The 18,877-nt window shown below is 37.0% G+C and overlaps 1 protein-coding gene across 1 annotated transcript in view; it reads right to left on the bottom strand.

Moving 5' to 3' along the window:
* Positions 1 to 18,877, bottom strand: part of PRKD1 (protein kinase D1) — a 430,367-nt gene that overhangs the window by 8,287 nt on the left and 403,203 nt on the right. The gene's annotated exons all lie outside the window — the stretch shown is intronic.

Raw genomic sequence — 18,877 nt, 5'->3', positions numbered from 1 at the left:
AGTCCACTTAAGGGGATAAAACATGTCCATGAAACAACAAGCCAACAATTACAAGTAACACAGAATCTAAGAGTGAGAAGAACCCTCAGAAATAATTTAGTGGAACACTCCCATTTTACAGATGAGGTAAATGAAGTCCAGAGAAATAAAGTGACTCAAACAGATACAAAGTGTTTTAGTGTCAGAGTCAGAACTATGTGATCTCCTGTCTAGGGGGAAAAAATCCTTTCTACAGCAAATGTGAAAGATGGTTACATGGCCTCTCCTTGAATACTTCTAGAGACAAGATGCTCCCTGCCTGTTAAATTAGTTTATTCCAGTGTTGGGCAGCTCTTGTTAGAAAGGTGATTCTTGTACTGAGCTCAAACCTACACCCCTGTAAGCTCTATGTCTTGGCTCTAGTTCTATCCTTGAGTTACAAATAGCAAGTCTACTTTTCTACATGAAGGAAAATGTCATGTCTTCCCTAAATCTCCTTATGTTAACAGTTCTGACATGCATATGAAATTGTATTTTAGAACCTTTGCCACCCTCCCCTCCTCCTCTAGATAAATTTAGCTTGTCAATGTCCTTCTTAAAATGCAGTGTATGTAATTCAATGGGATACTGCAGATATAATCTGACCAGAGCAGAGTATAAAAATGATTGCCCATGATCTGCCATCTAAATCCGATAGCCTTCCAAGCAGTAAGATTAGACTGGGGTATCAGATTAAGCCTAGAATCAACTATGCCCTCCCATAGCTTTTTCACATGAACTTCTGTCTAGCCAGGTCTCCCCCATCCTGTACTTGTGAAATTCTTTTGGCTCTTAATGTGCAGAATTTTACATTTATCTCTGTTAAATTTCTTCTTGTTGGTTTTGGCCCAGGATTCCAGCCTGCTGAGATTGTTTTGAATCTTGACGCTGTTATCTATCATAGTAGCTCTCAGTTCCAAGTTTGTGTCATTTGCAAATCTGATAAGCATCTATGTCTTCATCCAAGTAATTGAGAAAATGTTGAATAGGAAGGGGCCAAGTTGAAAGAATTGCTGCCAAGGATAAACGATTGGACTAGATGGCGCTTAAGGTTCCTTCTAATTAATTCTAGAGCTTGGTATAATGGAAAGAATGCTGGATGTGGAGTCAGAGGACCAGGGTTTGAATTTCAAATTTCACCTGTGCCACTTAATACTGGTATGAGCTTAATACTGGCATGACTGGTAATTCATTTAACTTCCCTAGCTTTCAATTTCCTTATTTAAAAATAAGGAGGTTGAATTAGATGATATTGAGGTCTCTTTTATTTCTAGAGCTAGGATATTATGTACAGAGCCCCATGGTTCTCACTAGAGATCCCTCCCTCTAGGTTGGTGCAATTATTCATTAACACTCCCAGTAAAAAAGGATCAACTAACAGAGAATCCTTCTAATAGATTTAGGTCCTGATTATTTTGAATCATGAATCCCATGAAGTGGTCACACCAGACAAATTTAGAATTCTCAAAGTTAGAATATATGTAAAATATGGCAGTTGCTTCCAGCCCAACAGAAATATGCAGTGAAAATTCAAATAATGAGACCACTTCATGGAATTCACTATTCACATTAATTGGGTTTAGTTGTAGTATTAGCATCTAGCCTACATTTCCACAAGCTTATCATAAGACAATTTATCAAATGTTTTATCTCTTGGGTAAAGTACAAGCTACTCTATTAGGCTTTCAAAGCTCTTTACAACCTGGTCCCAAACTATCTTTTTAGCTACTATATATTCTGCTCCTTCTTAGGGTGTAAGTCAAGCTAAACTGGCCTTCTTTCTGCCCCTCACAAAAAGCACTCTGTCTTTCATTTATCATTATCCCTATTTTACAGTTGAAGAAACTGAGGTAGGCAGAGGTTAAGTAATTATCCCACAGTCATACAGTATCTGAGGCTAGATTTGAACTCAAGTCTTTCTGACTCCAGGTCCAGGGGCTTTATCCTTTTACCACTTAATTGTTCACTATTATATAATCTGGATTTGATTAGAGGTAAGGAGGCATAGACTCATGCTTACTTTTCTCTGAATTTTAAAAATTTGTTTTCTTAACGTTTAAATTCTGTGTTTAACTGTGACCATCACTAGCTTTCCTTAAGTCACAACTTCTAGAGTAGAGTAGCATTTTCTCTCAATGTCCCTGTCACTTCCTTGTGGATAAGAATGAAACCCAGAATACCAATTTCCCCTCTTTTAGAAGATAGCAATGCTGACAAGTATTTATCAGATTTAACAGCATTAAACTTGGCAGTTCTCTGGGTGATAGTTCAAGACACCATCAGAGTACACATTGGAGACAGGTTTGTAATTGAATATAAGATATCATGATAGAAATTGAAGATTAAATCCTAAGAAGACTTAAGCAATATTATGAAAATGAGAGCTCTTTTGGAAAGCTTGACATACTGATTTTACCTGTGATGAACTAAGGGAATGATCACTGAAATCCAGAAACACATTACACATATATTCTGAATTGCAAGGAAAATATACAACTGGATAGTTTTCCCAATTGTATCTAAACCTAGGATGAAAGGTTTGGCATCCAGTGCATAAACCAGATGGCAACAGTGAGAAGAGCATGCATTGGTCATTTTTCTATGAGTATCAATGAAGCAATATGGCACAGTGGATAGAGTGTTAGCCTTGGAGTCAGGAACATCTGTGTACAAGTCCCTCTCCTGACACCTATTGGGCCTGTGATCACGGGCAAGTCGTTTAAGTTATCAATTCCCTAAAAACTCTGTAGATCACAGGAGAGATCAAGTTCAGAGGCCAGTTAATCCAGCTAATCTCATTTTATGTGAAAAAACTGAGCCCTAAGGAAGTTAAGTGACTTCTCCAAGGTCACACAGGTACAAATATCAGACGCATGATCTGAATGAGGTCCTCTGACTCAAGAGCCTGTGCTTTTTGCATTTTAGAATCTAGTTGACTTCCAAAGTTGCAAGATACTTGCCAATCTGCATTTGCAGAGGGAGCTTCTTTAGCTGGAGATCTCTATATTAACAAATCACTTTTTTTTTGGTTATGGATCAGATCCTTCAGGTCTCTAGGATGCAATTCAGTGCATTAGAATATTTTGTTACCTAGTACTAAAGAGGTTGAAGAACTTAATAAGATATTTAAATTATTCCCTTCTCAGTGGTACTCATAATGCCCATTCCTTTAAAAATATGTGAAGACAACTAGATGATTCAGTGGATAGAGCACTGGGCCTGGAGTTAGAAAGACCTAAGTTCAAATACGGCCTCAGACACTTTCTACCTGTGTGACCCTAGACAAGTCACTTAACTCTGTTTGCCTCAGTTTCCTCATTTGTAAAATGAGCTGGAGAAGGAAATGGCAAACCACTCCAGTATCTTTGTTGAGAAAACACCAAATGAAGTCACAAAGAGACTGAACAACAACAGTTACATGAAGAGGGTATGCCAGTAGTAATATAAAATTTGTACTGTTCTGGGCAGCTCCCAGATACATGGAAGAGACATACCTGAGGCTGAGTCCTGCTTGAGATATGTACTAGCTGTGTCATAATGAGCAAGTCATTTAACTGCTTTCTGCCTCAGTTTCCTCATTTGTAAAATATCAATAATAATAATAGCACTTACCTTGCAAGCTTGTTGTAAGGATAAAATCAAATAAACTATATTATGCAAAGTACTTTGTAAACCTTAAAATGCTATATAAATATTAGCTATTATTATTCTGCAAGTGTTAATTCAGGCTATTATATCAACAGAACTCTACAAAATATGCAAAGCCCTGAAAAAAAAAAATTGCCTCAAAGGAGAACTCTTTGTGAATCTCTGGTACTAACTGCTCTACCTAGGTCCAGTTTTCCTCTTGGGTTTTTATTTGGTTTTCACATTCTTTCACTTTTTCCCTCTAATTATATCCTTTCCTTGCACCCTTTCTTTCTCTTACTAGAACTGCAATTGATAGTTCCTTTAGCCTCTCCCTTCTCTTTCTTCTGTTAAATAAAGCTCATTTCTTTTGTACTCCTGACTCATTACCTGTCTCTGTGCAGTACTTATTAATCTCCCTTATGGGTTGCTTTACACTGATGGCAAGTTGCGTGTTTATTTAAAAAAAAATCGTTTTGCAAAACCCTCCACATTCCAGCTCACAACTCTACATGCTGTTGCTGGGCAACACTGGGAAGCTGTTCTAGTGGGCCAGTGCCAAAGGCTACAAACTGTAAACAAGTCAACAGAATGTCCTAATCTCCCTACATTCCCTGGTCAAACACAGAAACCCAATGAAGTCTGAGACCTTTCAAGGCAAGCCAAAATCTTTATTTTTTTTTTTTTTCCCATTCTGGTCTCAACAGAGAGAGATTCGATGATGGATGATACCCCTGTTTTTCATCCATTCTCACATTTCTGAGAATGCTCACATAGTTTGAAAGGTCTAAAGGGATGCATGAGAGTAAGTACAAGTTGAAAGAGTGTAGGGCAGTGGAAGGAATTCTGCATTTAGAATAAGAGAACCTGGATTTGAATTCTAAATCTCCCACTAAATGAGCATTATTGTTCAGTCGTGTTCAAATCTTCATGACCCCATTTGGAGTTTTCTTGGCAGAGATACTGAAGTAGTTTGCCATTTTCTTCTCCAGCTCAGGAGGATGAAGAAACTGAGGCAAACAGGGTTAAGTGACTTGCCCATGGTCACACAGCTAGTATCTGAAGCTGGATTTGAACTGAGGTCTTCTAGATTACTGGCACTGTGCTACCAAGTTAGGTACATGTCTTTATGTCCCTAAGCCTTAGTTTCTTCATCTATAAAAGGAAGAGGTTTGAATAGATGATTTTTAAATTCCCTTAAGCTTTCCATTTTAATGAAACAGTACTCTGATAATTATCATTTATAAGAGGTACACAAATCAGTATAAAGATCAATGGACTTTGACCTAGTGGTATAGGGTGAAATCCTAGCTTAGCCCTTTACTACCGGTGAGAACATGGTTAGGTGCTTTCATATCTCTGACACTGTTTCTTGTGAGTTAAATGAGAGACTTGATGGGTTTGAAGGAACATTACAACCCTAAATCTGTGATACTTTGAGAATCGAATAAACTTGGACATTTAGAAACTCAGAAATCAAAGTACAAATCACAGGTTTTCAATTGTTGAGTTTCTTTGTGAGCAAGGAAACCGCTCATACAGGGGTATAATCAATGTCTACATTCTTATTCAAAATCCCTTCTGCATAGTTGTTTTCTAAAAATAAATATTTGTTTAAAGAAAAATCCATCAATTATGCTTTACTTTCTGTTGCAACAAATGAAGTCATTACTATTAGGGAATTTTTTTTTCAGCCATTGTCACATTCTTTTTTTTTTTGTTTTGTTTTAAAAAACAAAAATGTGAATTTTCCACATTTCTTCTAATGGTTGTATATTTGTTCTCATCATTTCATGCTCATCTTTTATTTTGCAGATCTCTTGACTTTTCAGTTATATGCAGCTATATCCGACTTTGAAGTTGAGTATTTTCCAAACAGTTCAACTCTGGTAGATTCTGACACATACAAGTCTGTTAATTTGGGCCTAACAATCCTGACTAAGACTTCTGGAACTTGGCACTCATCCTGTGTGAAGTTCAGTGGCCAGTCTTCTCTTCCTCTCTACAGTTTGACAGCAGTGTGAATCTGTTGACAAATCAATTTGTTCATTAAAATTCAGGAGGCTTCCTAGATTTGCAAGCCCAATAAACTGTAACAAACACAGTTTAATGATTAAAATGGCAATTGTCTTTCTTTTGTCTGGGACAAGATTAGATCTCTGGGTCTCATTTTCAATAGGGTTACTTTTTGTTGTGAACAATACTTAGTAAGAGGGAGACCTGCAGCTGTGCCTTTCTTAGTCAAGGCCTAAAGCTTCTAATTTGAGAGTCTGGATACACGGTTATATTTAAAAGACAATATGCAATGCTTCTAGAGGTGCTAAGCTTGCATTTAGCTTTATTTTGTATCAGTACTGTTTTTTTTAACCTTGTCTCATTCAAAAATAATTTTTGACATTTTGAATCTCAGTAGATTAATTTTAAAAATGGAGTTGTATCAAAACTAGATTTTAATACATTTCTAAGAATGATTGGGAAGCAGGAATTATGTCCTATTACTATTAGGATTTTAGTATTTGGAGTCATAAAGGGCCTTAAAGAGATTTTAGTATAACCCCTCATTCTCAGGTTATATGGTTATAGATAGGGAGCTGGAAGAAGAGTCTTCAGTGGCTATTTAGCTTACCTCCTCATTTTACAAATGACGAAGCTGAGACCCAGCAAGATTAAATGATTTATCCAGGATCATATATGTGTTAAAATTTGATTCTAGGAGAATGGGCACTTGTATTCTTGTTTTTTTTTTCCTTCTTTCTTTCCCTCCTTTTCCCTTCCTTCCCTTCTTTCTTTTCTTTCTTCCTTTCCTGGGATTTACAGCCAAGATCTCACCCTCCATAGCCAGTATTTTCTTGTACATAAGAAAACTAAGGCTCGACAAGATCACAGAAAAATCGACTTCTTTGAGGCCTATCTAGGCCAAATCCCTCATTTTGCAGGTGAGGAAATGGAGGTGAATTCCTTGAGACCACAGATTAAATTTATTCTGTTTAAGCTTTGTATTTTTCTCAGTACTTAAGTTTGTGATAGGAGCAATATTCACCAAGGCTCCTGCCAAGTAGGTCAGGTTAATTCTTTCCCTAAAAGGAAAAGAAGCTGTCTGTGAGACTTGACTGGCTGAGGAGGCTCAAGCCAAGTGGGGTGTAGGCTTCTTGGCCACCTAAGAGCAGGTGGAGTCAGTGTCCTTTAGACTTGGTGGATTATCCATGGCAGAAAGTCACCACACCCTGTCCTACTTAACAAGAGGCCTTTCAGTGTGGAAGTTGGGGAGGGGGCTGAGGCTATTCCAGCTAAAAGCTGTATCCTTTTCATAATACAGTTAAATAAACTTCCTTTTGTTAACTGTTGAATAAACTATTGAGTGTCCCATTTCTTTCCACCTTCAAACTTAAGCTTTCAGCCAGTTCAGACCTATTACACAACCATAAAGATGTTGGTTGTACTATATTTTTTTGTACATTAACTCTTTGGGGGTATTCTGGAAAGCTAAAATACAGCATTGAAGCTAACAGCAACAAGAATGAGTTGAATTCACTAATGTGGCATAGCCCTAAAGAAATTTCTCATTAGAAGCATGTTGAACACATCAGTAGAAATACAGTCCTTTTTCTTTTTTTTTCAAAAGGAAATAACATATAGGAAGTCAGAGTTTCCTTTTTAAGCACAATACTTGAAGTCTCCAACTAAATTGTATGACCGAAGCCAAGAGATAATGTCACAGCAGGTGGCTTGGCAAAGGTACCTCTGATGAATCTTCACCTGGGAATGTAGAAATTGATCTCCAGTGAGCACGAGAGGGGCTTGTCGGCAGACAATTTCCTGCTACTGTTTCTCTGTTGATTGCTTTCTGTTTACCTCTCTAATGTCAGATAAAGTAACATGAACCACTTGTAAGGTGGAGGAAAAAAAAGCAGTTTCTTGATGATTTTTTACATGGCTTTTTCTGAAGTTGCTCAAATTTCCAACCAGTTCTCAAGTTGATCTTATCAATGCACTTTGATGAGGGAAATGCACCAAGTACTCTGACAACTACCTTTTCAACATTTCTGAAACCTTCCAGCTCATTGCTCTCACAGGGAAAAAAAAAATCCTTGTGCCTGAGCAAATTATTTCTCACCTTGCTAGTGATACCATCCTCCTCATTCAATTACCTGGGGCCTTTGCCTTTTTCCCCTTCAATCTCTTCAGCCTGTAGGTGCCAAAAGAATTTTCCTCTTTCATTGCTCAGATCACATTCCACCTTTTATTCTAGACCTAATTCAGGGTTCCTGACCTCATCTACAAGAACCACAGTTGCTCTGATCAGACTAGTTTTTCTGCTAAATCCTCTACTCATTTCAGTCTTACACTGTGTACTGCTTTGGAAAGGGTTGGATTTTAATTTCATTTGTTTCTTTCTTTGGCCCTGACGTCCAGTTATATCCTATGGGAAGGACAGTCCTATTTCTCTTTTGTTAGAAAAAAAAATCATTTGTTTTCTAAACTCCTTTGGACAAGGGGTGGGGATTGTTAATTTTTTTAGTCAGTCAACAAACATTAATATTTTAAAAGAAATTATATACATATATACATGTACATAGATGTGTATATATTTATAAAGTAAAAATGCATGGCCATACATGCACATGCATATATATATATATACATATATATAAATGATAAATAGATATAGTTCATGGCTCTCTGGCCATCCTCACGACACATCTCCTCCCTCTAGCCTATATCTCTAGCTCTTTCCCTAGGATCCTGGGATCTTGACTGGTGAGAATTCTTCATATCACAGAATGACATGGAGCGGGGTGGGGAGGGGGAGTGGGGGGGGGGACCTGTGGCCTTGAGGCCACATGTAGCTCTCTATGTCCTCAAATGTGATGCTTTGACTGAATCAGTCACATTTGAGGACCTAGAGGGCTACTTGTGACCCCGAGGCAGCAGGTTCTTCACCCCTGACATAGACCCAACATACTGCTGTGCTCCCATAATGATGCTATTTTCATGCCCTTCCCTCCCTGATCCTTCTGACTCTGTACTGCTTTCTACCTCTGCTCTGGGAAAGAAAGTTAAACAAAAACTATCATTCCTAGAAAGGATATCTCAATTGATCCATTATTGTTTTACTCACCATCATTCAGACTTCCTGGACCAAAATGCCTCTCTTTTGCCACTGCTCCCCAATATGTATTATCTTTCCCTATTACAGTGTAAGCTCTTTGAGAACAGAGACAGTTTTGCTTTTTGATTTGAATCCCCAGAACTAACACAATGTCTGGAACTAGTAAGCACTTAATGTTTTATTGATGCATTCATTTATTCACTCATCCCTCCTTCCTAAGCATCACATTCTCCCCTGAGAATAAAAATGAATTTCTATTGCTCACTATAGAATATATTTTATATTTACAATGTATACATGCATATATATATATATATCTGCATGCATATGCACATTTGCATATAGCACTACTAGTAAATAAAGCCTTTTTAAGGAACTCTGTATACTGGAAATTTATTCTTCTTCCTCTAGATAATCTGAGCAATATCTCTGGAACTAGCCTATTGTAAAATCCTCTAGGGGAAAAAAGACATAAGCACCCCCATAAATCATTTTTTTTGGAGGGGGGAAGGCAGGGCAATTGGGGTTAAGTGATTTGCCCAAGGTCACACAGCTAGTAAGTGTTAAGTGTCTGAGGCCATATTTAACTCAGGTCCTCCTAACTCCAGGCCTGGTGCTCTGTTCACTGTGCCACCTAGCTGCCCCCCAGCCCCCCAAATCTTATGCTCAGAGAATAGCACCAAATCATTTCCTTGACATTTGTCAGGAAAAAAAAAGAGACAGAAGTACCTGGGAAGATTCATGCTCATATCAATTAGCTAGTGTCCTGTATTAATTGTTCCTTACTTTCCTCAATTTCTATTCCTAAAACTGGGCCAGGTCACTCCTTCTTTTCCCAACAATAACTTTATATCCAAATGTCCTTCTGGTCTGAAACAGCCACACAGAAACCAGAATTGTAGATAAGATCCACGGCATTTCTATTGTTGGCCAATCTTGAGAATACTAAGAAATAGTTCAATCTCATGTTCTCCTTCTTCTCTACCAGTTACAGAGCCCAAAGAACCTAAAGCAGAGATCTAGAAACAGAGGTAGAAGATAGCACCTAGCTCCTCACCAATCAGCATTCCAAAAGTCTTGAAAAGGAAGGGGAAAAACTTTAACATAATTCATAAGTGGGACTTTTTCTATACACAAAGAGAAAGCAAAAGTGTCTCTGAAGCTGCCCTGTCGCCTCTCTAATCTTAAGAACTGCCAATCACCTTGCTCTGGGGGGAGATTTGGAGGTCTTCACAACCACAAGCACTTATTATTGTGTGCCAGACCACTGTGCTAGGCACTGCTATAGGAATGTAAAATTTTTTTTATTTTGCTTTTTTTTTTTGGAGGGCAATTGGGGTTAAGAAACTTGCCCAGGGTCACACGGCTAGGTTTTTGTTTGTGTGTGTGTTAAATGTCTGAGGCTGGATCTGAACTCTCTACTCACTGTGCAACCTAGCCGCCCCAAGGAATGTAAATTTTTAAGATTTTCCCTGCCCCTAAGTTAAGTGCAATTGGAGCCTGTGGCGGGAGGCTTGTTTTTCAGGAACGCCCACACCTTGGTGCTTTGTGATTAGGCAGTGGGTCAAGAGGGTTGTTATATTCTCTGAGCCAGGAGAAGGCTATATAAGCCCTGATAGGAGGCTTTGCTTTGGGGCTCACTTTGAGTGTTGTGTGATTTGACCAGATGAGACTCTGGACAGCCATTAAGAGCCCCCCGGCTTTGAAAAACCCAGATGTTGATGCTTCCCTTTCTGGTAACTGTGATTTGGTATGGATGTAATGGTTGGACAGTTTGGAAGACTTTCTGCTTGATCTGTTTCTCTGTCTTGTAACTTCTGTCTGTATACTCCAAAGTTCGGGGTGCTGACCTTTCCCCCCTGAACTAGGTAAACAATATATGTTTGATTGATTAAAGTAAGCTTGTTAACCCATTTTGAGTTGCTTTTCTTTAGAAAAGCAGATCTAAGAACCTGTGTTGGCAGCCACCCTGGGGATGCTGGGGTGCTTGCTGCTACAGGTACCAGGAATACAAGTACAAAAAATGAAATAATCCCTGCCCTCAAGGAATTTACATTCTATGGAGGGAGATAATAGAGAATAATTATAATTAATACAGAATCATTTACTGAATAACCATAAAATAAATACAAGGAAGTTAGGGAGGGAGGACATTAACTGTTGTTTGGACTAGTAAAGACTTTGTGGGGAAAGTGGTACTAGAAGGAAATGAGGGCTCCTATGAGATTGAATAGAGGCAGGAGTGCATTTCAGGCCTAAGTAAAAGGTCAGTGCAAAGGCACCAAGATGAAAGACGGATTGTCATGTGTGGGTAACAGAAAGAAGTAAGTTGGATAGAGTGCAGGAAGCAGAGTGATGTTAGTCAAGTTGTGAAGGGGTTTTTAAAAAGCAGAACTGAAGGGTTTCTATTTTCTCTGGAAGACAATGGATAATAAATGCAGTACTGAAACTCAGAGGGGATTGGGGTTGTATTTATAGAACTGTGAGACATCTGCATAAAGATGATCACTAAACCCATAGGAATTAATGAGATCACTGAAACAGTGTAGAGAAGAAGGAGAAGGTCCATATCATTATCCATATCCTAACTACTATGGTGCTTTGGGCATACTATGTAAATTAGAATATGGATAATGAGCCACCAACAGAAAATGAGTGGCCAAAAAGATAGGAAGACAGCCACAAAGAGTAATACCATGAAAACCAGAGGAGAGAGATTAACCAGGAAGAAGGGGTAGTCAGCAGTGAAAGGGAAGAAAGAGAGCCAAGAAAAGACCATCAGATTTGGCAGAGATTTGTTATGTCTGTCAATAGAAGCTTCAGGTGAATGAGGAGGTTTGAAGCCAGATTCCATAGAATAAAGAGAGTGAGAAAAAAAATGGAGGCAATGGGAAGAGAGCTTTGAATAACACTTAGGTTGAGAAAAGGAGGAATTAATTGTCAAATTTTCAAAAACTATCATTTGTAATTCTAACTTCTAAAAAGCAACATGCAAAAATGAATCTTGACAGCACTTAAAATAAGTAAATGGTAACTCGGTTTCCTTTTTCCCCTTTGCCTTCATTAACTTTCTCCCTTCACTCTTTCATTCCACTTTGGATTCTGATTCTGCAGACTAGTTTATCAACTATGAGGCAGCAGCTTTCCCCATGCAGATGACTGCTTCTGTTACCCCTTACTCTGATTGGTCAATTCCTCATAGAACCTCCATTTTAAGCATCCATATTTACTCCACAGAAGTCATATTTATTTCTTCATTCTTCATTGGGTTTTTCTCCTGATTCTATGGATGTGTTTCTCCACCATGATCCAGCAGCATTTTCCAGCTCCCTTCCCCTGCTTCTGAGCTTCCTATTATGTGTTACCTTTCCTTATTTGACTGTGAATTCCTGGAGGGCAAAGACTGTCTTTCTTTTTGCTTATATTTGTATGCCCAGCACTTAGCACAGTGCCTGACACACAGGAAGGCCAAAATAAATGCTTGTTGCTATTTTAAAGGATGTTGCTACCTAAGCTGCCCAAATAATCATTATACAGGTTATGAAGTCCAGGTGGTTAGGGATTCCTAACTGTTCCATTGAACAGATGTACTACCTGGTGGTTGAGAATACATAGTTCCCACCACATCTCCAAAAACAAAACTAAATGTTAAATTTATTTATAGGTACTATACATATTATTTTCTGAATCTCAGGATTTCAATAAAAAAAGAGAAGGGATGTACTTGACCGTGATCAGACAGATGGACATTTCCTTATATTTTAATGTTATTATCTCAAAGATTATTATGTAATAGGCAATTAATATATGTTTGTTGACTAACTGATAATGCTGAAAAGGACAAAGGCTGACTATCTATAGAAGTGGATACAAGGATGTTTACCTAAAACAAGGGTACTTAAGTTAAAGGCCATGAAGCTTTTCCCCCTAACATTTTGGTGACTGTATTTCAACGTACTGGGCAGCTAAGTAGTACAGTGGATGAAGTGCCAAGCCTGGAGTAAGGAACCTCAGTTCAAATCTGACTTTAGTCACTTACTAGCTATTGGACCCTGGGCAAGTCACTTAACCTTATTTGCCTCAGTTTCCTCATCTGTAAAATGAGCTGGAGAAGAAACAGTTAAGCACTGCAGCATTTTTGTTAAGAAAACCCCAAATGGCATCATGAAGAGTTAGACATGACTGAAAAACAAATTCAATATCATTGGTTTTCATTATAATTTTATGTATTTAAAAACATTATTCTAGTATTTTAAAAAGGGATCCATAGGCTTCACCAGACTTCAAAGGTGTTCCAGGGCACACAAAAAAGGTTAAGATCTGCTGGCCTAATACAAAAATAATTTACTTTGTAAATAAATTAAGATACTGGTTTTCTTTTTAAATAAAATGTCCTTAATAGAGGGGGATATCAGAAGAAAAGTTACTTCTAAAAATGAGTGAAGATTCAGGACATCATAAATTCATGATGGTTATTCTTACAAATTCTTACAAATATCTGAGAGACTATAATGATGATGAATTATATTGGCTGGATACATATATAAATCATCTCTTATTAGAAGTTTTTTTCAATTCCCCCAATTTTTAGTGTTCTCTCTCTCTCTCTCTTTCCCTTCCCCCCCCTCCCCATGCCTCTTCTCCCCTCCTCTCTCAAAATTATAGCAATACAGTGTACTGAACAGACTGAAAAAGAAACCTGTCATTCAGATGAATCATAACCTCATTTGTAAACTTTTCCATCATAAAAAAATCTATGGAGGAGTTCTTCAAGAACAAGTCAGTTAAAAAAATAAAGATTTATTTGGTTATTTATATGTCAGATTTGGGACTGAAGCTGCTTTTCAATTTATGATATGAACAGAGGTGATTCAATTTAAAATTAATGCTGACTGAACTCTACTATAATAGAGGCAAAATGATAGTAGACTGTAATAAGAAAGCTTAACATGTCATAGAAAGGTACCAACAGAACATGGTTATTTTTCTCTAACAGTTTCATTTAATAGACATATATACATACATATTCTATAGATCTAACTCTATTGTCTATCATGTCTCTTTCATTTTTTTTGTCTATCATTCTTTCTTTCATCTATTGCCTATCACCTATAGACATGAATGTATGTTATCTATGATCTACCTGTCTGTCTGTCTTTATCTCTTCATCTATCATTATACATATACCATATATATTTACTGGTGACCTTTGTATCCTTATTATATTTTGAAAATATTTTCTCAAAGATATTTTATCAATCCTTGATTCACACAATAACACATTACTAAATTAATAGCAACACTATCTCAAGTAGTCTATAGTCAGCTTCACTTCAGTTCTTATGTTCATAAAGAGAAAGTCAGAAGTAGGGTACAAAAGTTTCCTGTAGGGTCATAAAAATCAGACTACAAAAAGAAAATGAGACCATCATTACTTGATGTATTTCATTAAGAAGATGTTTACCAAAGGAAGAAAGAAAAAATAATTCCTCTTTTTCAGCATAATGCAATACCATGCCTAGTCCTTACACTTTTCTTCCCTTTTTCTATTCTTCCTACCAACACATACACACACACACACACACACACACACACACACACACACACCCCACACATATGGTAAAAAATAAAAATCTAAACCCCATATACATAAATTTCTATAAGAGAAGAAAAATCTCTAGTATCTAAGAATTATATAATCAAGTCTCAATTATCTAACAGTAGATTAGTCCTTGTGTAGTTGTCTACATTTGGTTCTAGGCCTCTGGTCCAAGTATAAACCATTAACTCATCTTACGTATGCTATCTAGGCTAGACACACCAAAAGGGAAAGGCAATTTGTTAGGGTTGCTCATATAAGGACATCTGGGAACCTTAATTGCAGCTGAAATATTATATCTCTGTTGTCATGACGCCCACTAACAAATCTGCTCAATTCTTTTTTTTTTTTTTTAACTTGCTCTGGACTTTGGCTTGGCAGTCTAGTGTCTTCTACATTAACTCTTAGTATCTACTAATCTATTGGTTGAAACAGTGTAGAGCCAATGCAATATTCACAGAGCCCATGGTCACTATAAATATACCTGCATGTTGTTCAATCACAAAATATAACAGATTCTCCATATAGAAGACAAAAGCAAAACATTTATTCAGATACCTGGAAACCAAATCCCAAAACTAGTAAGCTGATTCAGTCACAGTAGCAAAGAACTTAATAAGCCACAATAGTACAGAGAACCACACCATACTTTTAGCCTTCTCCTAAACCAGCATTTACTCATAAGCCTGCTTGCCTGCTGTCTTCTCTTCTCCCACCACCTAGTTGTTCTGATTTCTAGCTTCCTGTGGGTTCTGTTCCACCCTTCAGCAAACGCCTCCCACCACAGGCTCCATCTGATCACATTCATCCTATTAGGGGGCAGAATTTATTTTCTTTTTGGAGGGGGGGAAGGCAGGGCATTTGGGGTTAAGTGATTGCCCAAGGTCACACGGCTAGTAAGTGTTAAGTGTCTGAGGCCACATTTGAACTCAGGTCCTCATGACTCCTGGGCCAGTGCTCTGTTCACTGCACCATCTAGCCACTCCCAGCGTTTATTTTCAAAACAGGAAAGGTCTTCAAATTCCCTTAGGTTTATTTTAAGGGGCAGGGAAGATCTTTAAATTACCATTACCATTACATTCAGTCCCAAGATATTTCATGCCCCTTACATAGCAAAAATACTTTTAAAATACATTTCATTACATGATAGAACAGGGATAATAAAAAATAAGCATATAAAACAATATCTTAGGGTGGGGGCTTGGGCACAAGCACCCCATCTTTAATCCTATGTCTTCTCAAGGTAATTCTGTTTGCATCCTTGGCACTAAAATTAACATCATATTTGGTCTCCTGGTCCCATTTCTTGAGCCTGACTTCCCTGGCTTATTTCCTTCCCACATTCATTTTTGGCCAGTATTTTACTTTAATCAAATCTTGACCCAGAGGATTATCTGCATTTCTCAATCTAGCTGGAGGAGAACATAAGTGCTCAATTTTCCATTACTCTCAATGTAATGACACTATTTGTTTACCATCACTTCACATTTCAGCATGAGATGTATAGGTTACCAGGTAAGATATAATTTCAGAAAGTAGAATTAAGTGGATAGAAGTAGACAGAAAGGAAGAGAGAAGGAAAAAGAAAGAGAAGCAAGAAGGAAAAGGAAGAGGGAAGAAAGGAGAAGAAAGAAGGGAATGTAGGAGAAAGGAAGGGAGGAAAGAAGAGGAATAGTTGAACCCAGATGGCAGGTACCAACTCAAAAGTGTTTTGTAGTGAGTTTGTCTTTGTATTATCTGGTTTGATGTACTAAGAATATCAGCTATAGCCACATTAATATATCTATATCACCATGTCAATATTAATTATAAATAAGTCAGATAAATATTGTTTATGTATTTTCCTCACCAATTCTCACCTGTAAGCCTTTATTCATATAATTTCCCCCTTCCCTCTAATGTTCTCTCCAATATTTCAAATTCTATCCATCCTTCAAGGCCCAGCTCAAGCTCTGCTCTTTCTTAGACATCCACAATGAAGGCCAACCATTTTCCAAGATGCTGGTAGGGCAGGGTTCCTAAAAGTAAAGTATTGCTCTTCTCTCTATGCTCCAAGAAAAATTTAGAAGTGAAGTTCTTATTCCTTTCCCCTGTGCCTACCAGAAAAAAAAGTCCAACTGCCTTATGGAATTTTTGGAGTAGAGGTTTAATCACTTTAAATAACTTTAAATATTAAAGATTAAAAAAAATTCCTGAGATCTGGTCACAAGGATGTTTTATATTTAGATCTCCTATTACTTACCTCATGTAGTATTAAAGGCTATTTCACATTTTGCCTTTACTGTACTGGCTTGAAAATTTGGCATTATGCTCGAGAGTACATTACAGTTGTCTTGTAATTTACACCTTCCATCCAGATGTATGCTATTTGGATGAATTTTAATATTAGTTATAGGATGTTGATGATGTTGCTAACGGTAACCCCAAAGCAGTAGTAACGATCACTTGTGATATTTAGTAACTGCGATGGTCCCATGAACATAAATTACTGTCAGTAGTTTATACAAGCACTTTTTTCCATGTCTACAACACTACTTTTCATGATACTCTGCAGATGGCGAATAAAAGAGAGTTTATCTCTTGAAGTTATCTCAGCTTTAACTTTCTAAAGCAGTGAAAAGCAATCCAAACAAAACTGCTGGATATGAATATGATCCATTGACTAGAAGATCTCTCTTTTCCCATTAAATAAAGCATCTGCAACCACACCCCAACAGGCAAAAAAAGAGAGCTAACTTTATATAGTCAAAATAATATTTGGATAACTGAAAGAACATGAATATTTTTGGATTTCTGGAGGATAGGAGGAGGTATACTAAAGAAAACATGTCAAGTTATGAACGATTTTCAGGGCTCCAATTGGTAGCAATAGTTTCAAGAATGTATTGTCAATGGAAGCTGCTGACACAAATCAAAGCTTTTTTTCTTTTTCTTTTTTTGCAGAAATAGAAATTTACACAGTATCAACAACAATTTTCAAGGCAAACGAACCATTTTACGTATGGACAGTCAATATATTGAAAAATGGTTGAATCTTATTTCTATCTGTGCTTTAAATTGGAAACTAGAAAACCACTTTGGGACTACTTAAGGACATCATTATATTAAAACTTCAATTACATCTGAAAATAACTTAGAGTTAAGCAGGAAACTCTTGTTTTAACTTTTGCTATTGACAAAGATTCCAAAGAATAATAATCTATTTTATGACTATGTACTAGGGTAGGAGGAATGTAAATTTGTGAAATCCATTTGTGGAGGGAGCTGCCTTTATAGAAAGCCCCTCTATCACCACAGGCAAAGAACTTATTCCAGACATATAATCTTAGAAAGCTGCTGGACACAATGAAAGGTGAGGTGACTTGCCCATGGTTGTGCAGCTAATATGGATACAAGGAAGGACTTGAATGTGCGTCTTTTTGACTCCCCTATCACAATACCTACTGTTCCATTATCTCTCACGTGTATAGAGTACAAATCCTATTATTAAAAATCTTGCTATGCCCCAGGTCTGTCAGCTAACGATCAGATTAAGATTAATGATAAGCACTGATATGTCTGTCTCTGTCTTTGTGTGTATATGTGTGTATATACACATACATATATGTATATAGGTACAAACATATACATATATGTATTTATATACACACATAAACAGAGAGACATTATATATGCATATACACAGAGATACACACAGAGACATTTCTAATGTTTTTGTATGTGTGTCTATATATATTTGTGTATGTGTTCATACTTAAATATATACACATGTACACATACACATAAATTATATAATTTTGAAATTTTTTTTTTTTGCCTTTTGGGGGGCAATTGGGATTAAGTAACTTGCCCAAGGTTACACGGCTAGTTTATTTTGATATAGCAAAGAATTACAAAATTTTATGATTGCATGTATATATGTATGTGCACGTGTGTACACACAATATACACATGCACACATATACATGCAATCATACAATTTTGTGATTCTTTGATATATATCTGTCTGTATGTATATTAATATGTGTCTGTTTACACACACACATACATACACACAGAATTTTGTAATTCTTGAATATTTGTCTCTCATATCCAAGAATAACAAATTGTGTATGTATGTATATATGAATATACAGACATGTATACATCACTTCTTAATCTGTGCATTGCAACCCCATATGGGTTTATGACCCATAGTTTAAGAAGCACTGATGGGGTCAAGAGTAGAAAAAGATTAAGGAGCTCTGTGCATAAAGAGAAAGAGAGAGACAGAGAGAGAGTAAGAGAGAGAGGGAGATCCAAGAATTACAAAATTGTTTTTAAAAATACCAAATGTCTCACCCTACCTCACCTCCACACCAACATACACAAAAATTATCCTTATTAAATTGAGAATCTAGTTAGTTGCTTTCTTGTTAACTTATGTCTTAACTGCAGCATATAGTCTATATAGAAAATGAATTCTCTTCACAAAGATATTCCTTAGTAGCATCGTGTGGGGGCTCAATGGGGCAGCAAACTCT

Source organism: Petaurus breviceps, unplaced genomic scaffold (genome assembly GCF_028583685.1).
Source record: "Petaurus breviceps papuanus isolate PSGF00001 unplaced genomic scaffold, PetGlider_PUasm1.0 77, whole genome shotgun sequence".
Taxonomy (NCBI): Eukaryota; Metazoa; Chordata; class Mammalia; order Diprotodontia; family Petauridae; genus Petaurus; species Petaurus breviceps.
This window is presented reverse-complemented; position numbering and strand designations above follow the sequence as displayed.